The 13,147-nt window shown below is 44.0% G+C and overlaps 1 protein-coding gene across 3 annotated transcripts in view; it reads right to left on the bottom strand.

Moving 5' to 3' along the window:
- The window catches only part of ADGRF5 (adhesion G protein-coupled receptor F5), a 63,851-nt gene that overhangs the window by 37,600 nt on the left and 13,104 nt on the right, over positions 1-13,147 (bottom strand). For 2 of the 3 annotated variants that reach the window (XM_065681780.1, XM_065681779.1), the window contains exon 1: positions 9,167-9,420. The exons of the other annotated variant lie outside the window; for it this stretch is intronic. The gene's annotated coding sequence lies outside the window, so the exon portion shown is untranslated. Of the gene's footprint in view, positions 1-9,166; positions 9,421-13,147 lie in introns of those variants that run through there. 3 annotated transcript variants of the gene reach the window in all.

Below are 13,147 nucleotides of genomic sequence, written 5' to 3'. Positions count from 1 at the left end.
GGATGGTTTAGTGTGAGGTGTCCCTGCCCATGGCAGGGGGGTTGGAACTAGATGATCTTGAGGTCCTTTCCAACCCTAACCATTCTATGATTCTATGATTCTATGAATATGATACCAGACTTAGTGATGAGAAGATTTCCTGGTTCTGGATATATCTGAAGCCCAGTGTTCAGTTCCCAGGTTCCCCAGTATGAGAGACATAGGCATGTTGGTGTGAGTCCAGCAAAGAGCCACGAAGAAGACTAAGGAGCTGGAACATCTGTTATACCAGGAAAGGCTGAGAGAACTGTAGCTGTTTATCCTGGGAAAGGAAAGGCACAGGGGGATCTAGTCAATGTCTATAAATAACTGATGAGAGAAACTAAAAAAACACCCACTCTAGAATGGTTTCTTTGGTGAGGGAATGCAGAAGTGTAAGTTGAAACAAGCATTTCTGGACATAGAGCTATCCATCCTCATGCAGCCATCCCAGATACAGGTATTTTATCCCTGTTGGCTGAAACTTCTCTGTATTCTGTGTCTGGTAACGTGGCCACTTTTGTGCAGAAGTAGAGATAGACACACCTTTGGCACCAGCAGGAAGAGGGTAACAAACAACTCTGTATCTGCAACAAAGCAGAGTTCTTTGTGAGGTGAATATTAGTCCATAGCCTCAGCTCTTGGCCCTCTCCTAGGGCTGTAATACATGCCCTGGGTCACTGAGGCTATGATTCCATTGTGTGGGTGGCCTCCTCTATTCTGCTTTAGAGTTTTGTCAAACCTCATTGTAAAAGAAGGCAGTTCTGTGGGTTTACTCCTTTGTGCACACTGAGAGACCATCCCCCAACCTCTCTAGAGGGTACTGGTTGCTTAATGTCATAAGCAGAATTGCACTTGGTTGAATGCAAGTATCCTCTAGCCCAGTTGCTTCTTATCCAACATAGGCTATATCAGAAGCCCTAGGGAAGAGTTTTACAAAAGCAAAGTGAGCATGCAGCAGCAGATTGCCAGAATGTTCTTTCCCCTTCTGCCTATCAGAGGTACAGGAATTCTGGAGGCAAAGGCAAGACCTTGGTATTTAGCAGCCCTTTTAATAGCCTGTTAAGCCTACACAAAATGAAGCAATCTACAAGGAAACCTAGGAGAGTGTCCAACACCCATGATGTCCAGCAGCATGAAGGTCTAAATCTCCTTTGTTTGTTTTGAATCTACCACTCATTAGGGTCTTGATTATCAAACTGGATGGCACACTTGCTCTATGGCCTCATAGCAGCATACATCAGTTTTACGTTCCCCACCAGTTGTCTGTGTAATTCTAGCACAGCAGTCCTCCCACCTCTTTGGTATTTGTTCTGCTCTGCATATTTCTAATTGGGCTGTATCATTTTTTGAACTTAATTAAGCACATTTGTTGCCATGTTAGCATTGTTCTGTGGCCTAAATAGCTCTGCCTCCCTTTAAGACATTCTGGATGAAAGGCCTGTGGTGCCGTGAGGTCTGTGGAAGTGAAGAGCACATAGAGAGAGGAACCAGGAGCTGCTAAAGATTAGAAGGTGTGAAGGGAGGAGATACATGGTTGGCACAAGACAGTCAAGCTCTACAGCTGCCCAGTAGCTTATAGCAGCTGAGCCCTGGTTTACCCTTCCCAAACAGCCACTGAGCATTTTTTCAGAGGCTTAGTCTCTGGGGCTAAAGCCCTTGTTTTCAGTGACCATCTAGTTTGTTATCCCTCAGGCACAACAGAAAATCTTTCTTTTCTGTGCATAAAACATGACCTTTGGGTAGTGCGTAATAAGTTGGATGATCAGACAATGTTTGTTTCAGACATAAAAAACACAATGACTTTAAGAAACACACACCCAGGCACAACAATATTTCATTGGCGAGTTGGCTAGAAGGGAAAGGGGGGACAGGGGAAGTTGCACTGACCTTAGATAACACATCTGAATGAGAACAAAAATAAACACAAATTAATCAAGTACTCCAAACCAAACCACTCGAGTGATAAGGATTCAAACAGGCAATAAACAGGCTGTGAGATACTTTCTCTGTGATGTTTGAGGAACTGTCTTATTCCGGCTTTGTCCCTAGCATGGTGCAGGAGGCTGAGCTAGCGGGTGGACTATAGGATCTGCAGAAATTGAGCAGAGGTTCTGTTTTCAGGGGCTATTTTAATTTTTTGTGAGCTACTTGTGTGCAAACAGATGTTCTGGCACTCATAAATGAAGGGATAAATGCTCCCCATGCCAAGTGGGACATTAATATGTCAGACTGAAAACAGGTCCCTGAAACCAAAGTGAAAAAGGCATTTAAATCAGCACTTCACTGGAAAAAGAAAGCCCTACCCAATTCTTGCCTTCTTCCTGGCATTTCTTCCTTACCTCTGCTCGGGAAATAATAATTTTCTACTTGACAAAGAAAAACGTTTTGGCAATGAACTGATTAAAGTTAGGCATTTATCAGTATAAAGTATAAAGCACGAAGAAGGCAGGAACAAGTACGGAGTTCAGGTTTATAACAGAGCATCACACTCAACATGGCTGCTTTTCATTTCATGTGAAGATTCTCAACTCCAGCTAATGGCTGCTGCTTGACCTTTGTGTTGGAGTTTTGTAGAAAGAACAAAGGAAAAAGAGAAGAAAAAAGGAAAGAAAGAAAATTCAAAACAATGAGCTCCACTCTGCTATTCTAGCTTTTTGCAGGGAGCTGAGTACCATATGTTTTAAATGGCTGTGGGAAAGCACGCACCAGCATACATTTGATCCCCTCTGATGGCTGGGATGGGAGAAAAGACGCAGCCATGGTATTTCCTTTCTTCTCCTCAGCCCTTTTGGAGCAGGTGGAGTTATTAGTGGCAGGTCTATCTCACAGCTAGCAGCAATGATGCAAGAGATTTGGAGCTCAGCACCAAGTACAGGGAAGGTGGAACTCTCCACTTACTGCCATATCAATATAGCAAAGAGTGAGGTCTAACAACATCTGTTGAAACGGAATTTCCATGGGCTTCAATGAGTTTTGGATTAGATCCCTAAGTCAGGCCAGCCACGGGTTACTTCTATAGACTGAAGTACTAGAAAGCCTAATGACTGCATGCTTCCTGCTCGTTTCATATTATTAACCTCTTGATTTTTTTCCTGTTATTGCTGCAAGCACAGCTGGCTGTATAGGAAGCTACTGCGAGTTGTGTAGGTGTCAGCCATTTGGAGTTTGTATAATCCCACTCTGTACAGCAGGAGTTTCCTGCCTGAAGGCCTGGCTTGTCACACCTAGCAACACAAATGTAGATGTAAAAAGTAGCATCCACCTTTCAAATAAAGAATTGCATAAATGGAAGAAAATCCCCCAGACCAGTGAAGGCAGGTCTCTGTTGTCCATATCTCATAATTCCCCTCTCTAATGATCAGGCCTGAGAGAAAAAAAAATCGTTTATATTTTGTTCCACTGATTTCACTTCCATCCTTACTATTTTTGTACTCATCTGTCTGCCAGAGCACAGAATAACTCAGAAATGCTGAATAGTGCCAGTATCAAACTTCTTTGAAGCTACACTCGTCTATAATGTTTTCAAAATCATCAGAACTCTTTTCTCTTTGACACTGGCATTAGGTGTGAGATCAAGACAGAACATCATCAGCACAGAGGGGTCTGGTTTGTTTTACTAATGCTCAGAAGACTTTATGGAACATTAGACTTCGGACAGATGCTTGGCCTGGTTCAAAATAACATCAGACTTGTGAACCCTGTGGTGCATGTTGGGCTCACATAGTGTAAATTCGGAGCAATGCAAAGACAACTTGCACTTAATGGCAGGTTTGTTCATGCAATCCAACACCAACCTGTGTAGCTGAGTGGCATTTCTCATGCCCCAGGGTGCCTTTGGAGAGCTTAAACAAACACCTGCCATGAGATGTAGAGCTGGAGTAGGTGAGCTGCTGAGGTCTCTTTCTGCCCTGTTTCGCATAGGAGACCTAGTCAATACTTAGCCTGTTCCCCATCTCAACTAACGCCAATGCCAAGATCCATGGAAATTATTCAAAGAGCAGTATGGATCAGGGGCTGTTCCCTGTCAGCAGCACAGCTTAAACTGCCTTTTCGAGGGAAAAATGGAGCTCAGGCATATGGAGGTGAGCTCTGCCCTGACAGATGGAACAACTCTAGGCTCTCATGCTGTACTGTCACTGTTGCATGTTTCCGCTACTCCTAGTATGACCTCAGGTAAAATGCACATTTCAAAACCAGGAAACAATAGCACAGAATACCTCCACTATGAAGATAAGCCAAGAGAATTGGGGTTGGTCAGCCTGGAGAAGAGAAAGCTCCAGGGAGACCTTACAGCAGCTTCCAGTGCCTGAAAGGGCCAACAAGAAATCTAGAGAGACATTTGATGAGAGCAAGTAATGACAGGACAAAGAGGAATGGCTTTAAACTGACAGAGAGGAGATTTAGGTTAGGAAGGAATTCTTCCCTGCGAAGGTGGTGAGGCCCTGGCACAGGTTGCCCAGAGAAACTGTGGCTGCCCCATCCCTGGCAGTGTTCAAGGCCAGGTTGGACAGGTCTTGGAGCAACCCGGTCTACTGGAAGGTGTCCCTGCCTGTGGCAGGTGGTTGGAACTGGACGATCTTTAAGGTCCCTTCCAACCCTAACCATTCTGTGATTCTATGATTCTAACATCTTCTGTGTCCTTTCTGAAATAAGGGCCAGTGTTTATGAACAGCAATCGGATTTTTTAAGCTCTAGGCTTGAAACAGGATGGATAGTGAGAGGAAGGAAGGAAGGAAGTTCCATCGGTCCTGCTTTACAGCCAGTGAGACTTAAGGCATGCACAGGCTCATCTGGGATCTCAGCCATAGGATCAGTTAACCCGGATGTTAGGGACCCCATGCACGAATTTAAAGAATTTCTCCTCAAGAATGAACAGCAGAACTATCTCAAGAGCAAGGGGCATGCTGTGAACAGCCTGTCATAAGGCACGTAGGGGCAGCTTTGGGATGAAGATGGTTTTTACGCACTTGGTCTGATGGTTGTCGAGGGCCAAGCCCATGGCCACAAGAGTGAGCTGAAGCAGGAACTCTAGTAGAGTTTTTCCCCTGCACATGAACAATTGGGGGAAGCTCTGCCGTTTTGAGGAATTTCCGAGGACAGTAAATTACATACTAGATCACAGCTCTATTATGTTTTTGGGGAAGGCATTTGGAAATTAATGTTTCATATTAAGATACAAATGGTGAATACATACATCTCTGCTGCTCATGGGCATCCTCAAACCTGGCCTTCCACAGCATCGTCTCTCCTGTTGAGGTGGGTTTAAGTGGGAGCTGGGTTGACAGCAGCCACCCATGTAAGCAGACCCTCACTATCTCCACGCTTCTGTTCTCTGCTGCCAAGGATGGTACTAGCTGTCCCTACTCTGGGACAGGGTGTTTAGAGACAACCTGGGGCAGGAATAAGCCATCACTGCTTGCACTAATAGTCTGATAGAGCAAGAGCTGTAGAAATACCTCAAAGGCAAATGAGACACAGCTCTCCTTTCAGCTAGAAGGAAGGATTTCAGTACCAGGACTGGTCAATTTTTGGTGATCTTTGAGCTCTTCCTAAAACAAATATTATTTTGTGTAAATCATAGAATAGTTTGGGTTGGAAATGACCTTAAGATCATCAGTTCCAATCCCCTGCCATGGGCAGGAATGTCTCACCCTAGACCATGTCGCTAAAGGCTCTGTCAAGCCTGGCCTTGAACACTGCCAGGCAGGGGTGGAGCATTTACCACTTCTTTGGGGAACCTGTTCCAGTGCCTCACCACCCTCACAGTAAAGACAGAAATCAGCTGATTGAGATGACACAGGGCAGTTAAAGTTTTTTCCTGGGCTGGGAAAAACCTTCTGTTTATTCAAAAGCATCTAAAAGGTGGGCTAGATACCCTGTTGTGGTGCATTGACACTGTCCTGCAGCCAAGCACTCACACAGCCACTCACTCCCCACCTGCCAGCAGGAGTAGGGAGAGAATGGGAAAAGTGAGAAAAGTGGTGGGTTGAGATAAATAGAGATTAATAAGAGAAAGAAAGGAAAGAAAAAAGTGATATGAAGGCCATCACAAATCCTCTCCTACAAGCAGAAAGTCTCCAAGCAATGGCCACCTTGGAAGACAACCGTGTCCCCATCCTTATTTATTATTGCTGAAGATGATCTTATATGGTTTGAAATAGCTTATTTGTGAATTGGAGTCAGCTTTCCCAGCTAACCACTCCCAGCATCCAGCCCATTCACTACAGAGGCAAAGTGGTAGGAAAAGAAAGCCTATATGCAAGCACTGCTCAGCAAAAGCTAAAACGTTGGTGTACAAGCAACACTGCTGTAGCCACAAATCCCAAACACAGCACCTTATGGATGGTTATGAAGAAAGTTAACTCCATCCCAGCCAGACCCAGTACACCCATCTTGTTTGGCTTACTCAGAAGGGAGTTATGATGGAGAGGGGAGGGCTTTGGGAGAGAATTCATTACAGGCTTTCGCAGGGATAAACTGAGGTTTGGAGAAAAGACAGGGGCTGAGAGCAGAGATGGTGAATTAAGGTTATAACATCCATGTCATGGGGTGGTTGTCACAGTGATACCTCTCTTACAGGCCACCACCATCAGCAGAGAAGCCTTCAGATAAGGCTGCAAATGTAGTCAAAAATTCCTTAACAAAGTCCATTGGTGCAGCATTATAACATGCAAATACAGTGCTGTTACTACTAGACAACCGCTACAGTGAATTAGCTGCTATGCAAGAACTGCAGAAGACATGGAGCAGATAATTCCTCTGTCAAAGAGAAACGAGCCACTACAAACCCCCTTTTGCAAGCCCTTTCCCTTGCTCCCTGCTCCTGAACACCTACTTTGTGCCTTCCCTCTCACACTCATCCCTAAACCAACCCCTCCAACCCACTGCAGGGTCACCATCACAGCCCCCCGGTTTCTGCCTTTGCCCAGCACCGAGTCCTCATGGAGGATGCTGCCTAGCACAGATAGGGGGGACAAGCTGCTGCTTTATTACCACACACACCAGGTGTTGGATCAAATTAGTTGATGGATGGTAACTGCCAATGGGCAGGCTGAGCAAAAGCAGGATCATTTGAAAAATAAATCATTTAATTATGCAATTACAGTGGATCAGCTCACAGATTACAATGGGACCCCTTTTTCAGATCACAGCCCTAAGAAACTCTTTCCTGGAAAATTGGAAATGTTTTTCTGAAAGGTATCTGGGTTTATTGTAGCTTGGTCTTAAAAAGCCATGATTCCTGCACAAGGTGGAGGTGAATTCCAGCAGCAGGTAATTTCAGTTTCAAGTTCAAGTACATTTCCTTTATGATGTGCAAGCATAGCCCCAAAGCTACTGATGCCCTCATGGGTGATACAATGCCTGCCTACTGCAAGCCCTTGTTTCTTCTGGGAAACCGGGGGCTGCAGCCATGAACGGTGACAGCATCAGGGAGGCTTTCTTGATCAAGATGAATGGGTTAAAAAAGGAACTCTAGTAAAGGCTGCGCTGCTCTTTTGTGTTTTAACAATAAGAGGAAGCTCTGCCTAGTTTGAGGAATTTCCCACGTCTCCAATTCAGACTTTGGTAAACTGCTTTACGAAGCCTGTCTAAGAGGTGTTAAAAAAATAAAAATAATCAAGGAGATGAGGACAAAGATATCTCCCCAGAGCCTACGCATGTTCTGCTTGGCTTTCAAACCTGGATCACCGGAGGCAAACTCAGAGGAATCTAGGGAAGTTAAATAATGACAAATGCCAAATAGTCACACCAGGTTCCTGCCAAGCTGGCCGAGCCATTACTGAGTTCAGTCAAGTGTCACTGCTATGCAGATGCTAAAAATTTGCCTCTAAACTTCCTTATATATCACTTCATTCTGCAGTGCTACCAGACATCACAAGACAGATTCAGTGACAGAAACAGATGAGGAATTTTCTGGATGACAGGAAGATCTATGGCTCGAGAAATGCCATTTTCATCATGCAACAGCAAATGATGGAGAAAGGAAAAATGCAGCCTCAGGCTTTTGAATTTCCAACATCTTTTCATTTGCTATTCCCTTGCCTGTTACAAGATCATTGCCTTCCATAAAACTGTCACTGAAAGCAATAGCTACAGCATTCGAACAGTAACACCTTTCTTCCCCAGATCTGAAAGCTCCTTATGCACCCAGGTGAGCATCACTTTCTCACTGAGAGGGAGAGAAACAAGGTTGTACCAGCTCAAACCACAACTGTGTTTTTTCTGAATGACAGTCATTTAAGCATCCAGTAGACACTGCTGCACCAGACATGTTTGGATGGAGCAGAACTTTCAGGGTTATGGGCATTGTTGGAGGTGAAAGCATCAGAAAGCATCCCTGCATCCCGCCTGACACAAGCACTGGCAACAGCAATTCAGCACTCAAACATGACACCGTAAAACTGACTTTCATTAAAGCAGCTCAAAACACAGGTAGAAAATAATGGAAACAAGATAAATGTGACACTCAAAAACATTACACAGCAGTGTCTCAGCCTGTGGCCATGGGTGCCCCAGGTCCCTCTCCCTTGTCAACAGTCATCACCTAATATGAAACTGAAGGGGGATACAAGAAATTGCTCTTAAAAGGAACAAACCTATCATTTTGTACAGCTGCCAAAGTACATTGCCTGTTACCAGCACTGCAAATCCCAGCCACTGTAGCCATAAAGCAAAGTGAAAATAATACAAATGCTTTTGCAGTTGATCTGTTTGGGTTTTTTCTGAGGCTAGGTAGCTGCGCTAGGAGGTAATAAATGCAGTCCAGATAAGCACAGCGTTTCCATGCACGTCTCTCTTTACCTCTGCAGCCCCAAGCTTAAACTAGGTTAACCATAGCCTCTATTAAAATTCACTAGCCAAGCTAGCAGACAGTAGCACTTTGACAGCATCTGAATGGCTTAATTCATACCCTCACAAGCCAAAAGCATCCTACAGAAAACTGCCAACTAATCACCACAAAATTAAACACGTGCCGATCGCATGTCTCCCAATAGGAACCTGCAGCAGGTTTACTGGTCATGCAAAGCTCACACCTCAATGTCACAAGCTGGCCCTGAAAACTTCTCCAATCAGCCTCCACCTGCCCCAAACAGCTAAACCGCATGAGGAAACCAATGCCACGTTTCACACGCATCGTCCATACCTGTAGGACAGCAAGTACTGTTCGTGTCCGAGCCTTTTCCAAACTTGTCCTCCTGTGCTGGGAGGAGAACTTCCCATCTAAGTGTCACCTCCTGCCTCAGTCTCTGCCCTTTGTTCTCCCAAGATCTGGAGACACACCTGCTTTTCCGTGTGTGTTGTTGGTTGTTGGGCTCGGGGCTTGTTTCTTGTTTTGCTTTTCTTTTTGGAACAAATTAAACAGCCTGTGAGCAGCTCTCAGTAAACGAGAGAGAGAACCTTTTGGCTTGTGGTGATTTAAGCAAGCAAACCCCGTGACCTCCCTTTCCTGCGATCAGTGGGAACAGCTCCCTTCTCCACCAGCACGGGGTGGAGTTGCAGCTAAAAAACACAAGCCTGAAAACGCAGTGCTGGATGGGCAGGGCAGATCTTCCTTCTCCGTTTGTTGTGTCAGGGAACATGGTGATTCCTGCTGGTCCGAAACACCGAGGTGACCTCTAGCCAGGAAGGAACCTGGGAAATATTTTCTCAGTGATTTCCTGCTGTGGGGGGAGGAAAGTGGATGCTAGAGACACTTGGGTGGGGGTGCTAACAGGGCTGCTGGGGACTGCAACTGCAAGATGAGGAAAACACTTTTCTGGTCATCAGGGAACTAAAAGAAATTGCTATTTTTTTTTTCTAAGGTAAATGTTCTAAGAGCCTCAGTTATCACTATGCACAGTGAGCTCAGCTGTGTGGGCGCTTCTCAGACTTTCAGCTGTGGTGCCGTTCATGCTAAGAGGTGCTGAGATGCTCTGTAAATTGATGTAGGAGAGCCTTTTCACAGGGAGCTCATGTTCAGCAACACCCCAGTGATGAAGCCATGGCATAAAGGATTCTTGTCAAGGTACAGAAGAAATCTGGGGAGGCTCACGCATCCAGAAGGACATCTATGCCTGGAGTAACCCCCAAACTGTGCTGTCTGCAAACAGGCCCAGCTGTCTCACACTGGGGCAATCAGCATGGGATTTTCATGCACTAGCCAAAAGACTGCACCCCAGGAAGATGGGGATGGTTCCCCACAGCTGAGTCCCGATTACAGTGATAAAATGAAGGAGCTGTAATGGCCTCCTTTGATCTCTCCTGGCTTTGCATCATCTCTGCAAGATAACACTTGCAAGTGGCACATCATCAACCTATCTGATAGCACAGGGCATGTACCATCTGTGACGAGTATTGGTCTCTGGAAGTATCAGCAACTCCTTCTTCACTGTAGAAGTAGCTGAGAACAGCTAGTCTCTCTGTTTCAGCATCTGAGTGTAGTCTATCTGAACCATCCTTCTGAACCATCCTTTTGAAGATGTCTTAACATAGAAAGTTGTATATATGATAATGGACTCTACAGCTAATAGTGTCCTTCTTTCTAGACACCAAAAGAATTTATTTTAGTAACTTGGTATCTCCACTCAGGATCACTTTTTAGTTACTTTATTGTGATCTAGTTCATACTATAAAAAGAAGAATGGACATTTCACTGCTGAATACATCTCACCCACATGCTCACTGACATAGGCTTGTATTTTCACAGAGAGGGAGAGAAAGAGACAGAGAAGGAGAGCTGTGTACCCCGTCTTTATGTGCTTTTGATTAATGAGTGTCATCCATATTTCTTGTATTTAATGGCAGCCTTTATATCTAACAGCAGCCACTTCATTGCAGTGGGTTTTTCAGTTTCATTTCTTTTAGTCTGGCTAGAGCTGGAAGTTTTATTCCTGTCCATCTCCTTCTGTTGTCTGGGATAAGTAAAATATGATGGTTAGGGCATCTAGGAAAGAAAATCATAGTTACAGAATAGTTAGGGTTGGAAAGGACCTTAAGATCATCTAGTTCCAACCCCCCTGCCATAGGCAGGGACAGCTTCTACTAGAGCAGGTTGTTCAAAAATACTTCTGCAATGCTTTCCTTAGAATGACAGAACTATTATTTCTTTAAACAAAAGCATTTGAGAGATTATTTTTTAAAGTATATAGAAAGCACTTACGTTTATTGCTCAGGCTTGTTTTCCTGACTTTTATTCCCATCTATATTGCAGTTCACTGGTGAGTGAGAATTCTACCACTGTGGTAATTTCCAAGGTTTCAGAACTGTTCCTGTTCAACATCAAGATAAATGTAAAATCTGGGATTGTCACACCTGGGAATTGGAGAGAAGTGGGTAATCTAGAGAATGATTAAATAAATATCTAAAATGACTCAGAAGAAAGTATCTAGATAGGTTCAGACTACAGATGCTTATTCTCTCTATTGACTAATGGGAACCTCAATGACTAGGTTAGGAGCAGTTACCTACATTGTGGTAATTTCGAGCAAAGTGAGATGAATACTAGTCTTTGTGGAAAGACCTTGTTGCCTTCAATGGGACATTATTATTATGCAAAATGGAATGTCTCTTTGGACTTCAAGATGAGAGCTGACAGGTATGGTTTAACAACAGCATCATCCAACAATTCCGTTTGCCAGAGAGCAAACTGGGGCGTAGGCCAGAAGGAAATTTCAGAGGGAACAAGGGAAGTCTGAACTTTTGATAGTTAAGCAGGCACGAGTAAATGCAAGCTATGCCTAGGTTTGGATTATTCTGGTTTAGAGATTAGGAAAGGCTTACAGGACCGCAAAAGAGTCCTATCATCTCCGTCTTTGCATATCAAAGCTTAATTTTAACTCCGAGCGCTACAGGGCTCTGAAGATGGCTAGGGCATCTCAGTACAACAGTAAATCATTAAAAGCCACAGGCCACTAGAAGGGTGATACAGCAGTTATCTCACAAGCTTGTCCTGCCATCAGGGAGTGTCAGTAAGCTGCAGTGCTCTAACATGCACAGGGACAGTAAGGGGATATTTCAGTTGTCCTGGTGATCCTGGAAGAGAGCAAAGACTTAACCTTTGCTCATACCCTGGACAGCAAATCCTGACGTGCTTTGCTCTAATATGCTGAGAAGGAAGGAAGTAATGAAATGTCTCATTATACAACTGACTCCAGTAATATATTTAGAACTGACAGTAGTGCTGCAGACTGCATGGTTTCATACCAAAAGGAATGACAATCTCTGGCTTGTCTCACTGCAGCCAATGGTCAGCTAAAACCATATATTGAATAAGGCCCCTGAACATTACTTTTTTTCCTGAAGCACCAGGAATTCATTGCAGTGACAGAACAATTAATTTGGGTAATCAGAATACTTCAGTTATACATTGCTATTGCCCAGGCTTATTTTAGATTTCAGTGGTTTAAAATGTGGGGTTTTCAGACTAATTACCACGCTTGTATGAATTTCATTATAGGAGAGTGATGACTACAATAATGTGTAATGTAATCATTGTGTTGAAAAGGCACAAACTCCTAAATAGCTATTTAATCTTCTAGAGAAATGCAAAGAAGAATCAAATGTTGGAAACTGAAGATGGACAAATCTAATTTAAAAGCAAAGCTTCATGTTTTTAGTAATTCCAGATGTCAACCACACATGTAAACTTCTGTGTGATTCAATACTTGACACATTCATACCATAGCTGGCTGCTTTCCTACATGAGGTGTTTCATTTTTCTTCATTATTGGGCTTAGATGGACACACAGCTATTTGGCAACCCTCATACATAACCTGCTCTTTCAGCCTTTAGACTTCCTGAAGCTCTTCTATTACTAAATTAGGCATCTAGGTGCTTTAGTAGACTGTGGTTTTAACAACATGTTTTGTCTGGGATTACATAAAGCTTCATGAGCTAAAAGCACTTTTGACAATAGGCAACCAAGGGCCTTCATAGCTGATAGGAAATCCCAGTGCAGAGACCCAGGCCAAAGTAGGGACTTCTGCAGAACGATGGAGAACTCATTGAGCTCGTGTGAAAACCAATAGAGGAAATGGACATGCCTGTAACTGGTAGCCTTTGTACTCATGCGATTGTTGGATTTCCCCTACCAGAAAACATGCAGCAATTCCTCCAGGGATTTTTGAGTCCCTACCCACAAAGTAC

This window comes from Lathamus discolor, chromosome 5 (genome assembly GCF_037157495.1).
Source record: "Lathamus discolor isolate bLatDis1 chromosome 5, bLatDis1.hap1, whole genome shotgun sequence".
Taxonomy (NCBI): Eukaryota; Metazoa; Chordata; class Aves; order Psittaciformes; family Psittacidae; genus Lathamus; species Lathamus discolor.
The sequence above is the reverse complement of the archived record's forward strand: the minus strand, read 5'-3'. Positions and strand labels throughout refer to the sequence as shown.